Source organism: Panulirus ornatus, chromosome 20 (assembly GCF_036320965.1).
Source record: "Panulirus ornatus isolate Po-2019 chromosome 20, ASM3632096v1, whole genome shotgun sequence".
Taxonomy (NCBI): domain Eukaryota; kingdom Metazoa; phylum Arthropoda; class Malacostraca; order Decapoda; family Palinuridae; genus Panulirus; species Panulirus ornatus.
The window spans coordinates 39,546,583-39,548,726 of record NC_092243.1 but is presented as its reverse complement, the minus strand read 5'-3'; positions in this window follow the sequence as shown (position 1 = coordinate 39,548,726).

The window sequence follows — 2,144 nt, the reverse complement described above, 5'->3', positions numbered from 1 at the left end:
TGATGTCTTCATGGTTGTTTAATCTGTTTATGGATGGGGTTGTTAGGGAGGTGAATGGAAGAGTTTTGGAGAGAGGGGCAAGTATGCAGTCTGTTGTGGACGAGAGGGCTTGGGAAAAGAGTCAGTTGTTGTTCGCTGATGATACAGCGCTGGTGGCTGATTCATGTAAGAAACTGCAGAAGCTGGTGACTGAGTTTGGTAAAGTGTGTGAAAGAAGAAAGTTAAGAGTAAATGTGAATAAGAGCAAGGATATTAGGTACAGTCGGGTTGGGGGACGGATTGATTGGGAGGTAGGTTTGAATGGAGAAAAACTGGAGGAAGTTAAGTGCAGCTTAAGGAAACAGACGAAAGAAAGGCCCAACCCTTCCACATGCACATGTATATACATACGTCCACACACGCACATATACATACCTATACATTTCAACGTATACATATATATACCTACACAGACATATACATATATACACATGTACATATTCATACTTGCTGCCTTCATCTATTCCTGTCGCCACCCCGACACACATGAAATAGCGTCCTCCTCCCCCGCGCGCGCGCGAGGTAGCGCTAGGAAGAGAAAACAAAGGCCACATTCGTTCACACTCAGTCTCTAGCTGCCATGTGTAATGCATCGAAACCACAGCTCCCTTTCCACATCCAGGCCCCACAAAACTTTCCTTGGTTTACCCCAGGCGCTTCACATGCCCTGGTTCAATCCACTGACAGCACGTCAACCCCGGTATACCACATCGCTCCAATTCACTCTATTCCTTGCAAGCCTTTCACCCTCCTGCATGTTCAGGCCCCGATCACACAAAATCTTTTTCACTCCATCCTTCCACCTCCAGTTTGGTCTCACGTTTCTCCTTGTTCCCTCCACTCCTGACACATATATCCTCTTGGTCAATCTTTCCTCACTCATTCTCTCCATGTGACTAAATCATTTCAATACACCCTCTTCTGCTGTTTCAACCACACTCTTTTCATTCCCACACATCTCTCTTACCCTTTCATTACTTACTCGATCAAACCACCTCACACACACACACACAACACACACACACACAACACACACATACACACACACACACACTCACACACACACACACACACACACACTCACACACACACACACTCACACACACACACACCACACACACACACACACAGAAACACACACACACACACACCACACACACACACACACACACACACACACACACACACACACACACACACACACACAACGAAACTTTCAGATTTTCTATAGCAAATTCAGCTTTGTCTCAGACTATTAGGGAAGACTGTGTAGACTTATATTTTGACTGCCAGATAATATTTGATTTCTGTATCGGACGAGAGGCTGATTAAGAACCTGGAATACAAAGCAGGAATAAGGGGGAAATTCCTCCGACGAGAGAGATCATCTCACAGGAAGGGAGCCAAGGAAACATGTTGTAGGATCCCTCTTCAGGTGGGTGGAGGTCACCAGGGAGTGCCCCAGGGTTCTGCTCTGGGACCAGTACTGTTCTTCATCTATGACTGGCCTGAAGTATGTGCTCCTTCTTGAATACGTTGGCACAGGACGCAAAAGTTGGTCTGATACATGGTGGATAACATTAATCCCCAGCAAATGTAAAGTAATAAGGAAGGAACAAAGTAAAGTAAGGTCTCAATATGATAATTATCTAACAGACATTAGCTTCAGGATTCTGTGCAGCGTGAGGACTTGGGAGTCGACATCGAACCCTAACCTGTAGCCAGAGTCCCGTATTAGAACTGTGAAGGAGAAAAATTGTCTTGTGGTAAATATTAGAATAGCCTTCAAGTGTATGGATAAGGAAACATTTAGCATTATTACCACTGTGTTGGCTCATGTGGCCAAAACTAGAAAATGTTTCTGAGGTAGGTATGGTCGCCGCTGCTGAAGAAGCACAAGGAGCTAATAAGGAAGATCCAGGGGAGAAAAACAAAGATGATACCAGAATTATGAAAGCTGAGCTATAAAGAAAGGCTGAAGGCTTTAGATTTCCCTACCTTGGAAGAGAGAAGAGTGAGTAGTAATCTGATCACAACCTTTAAGTTTTTAAAACAGATGGATGACGGGACAGTAAACAGATCTTTGAGAGATGCAGAAACCAGAG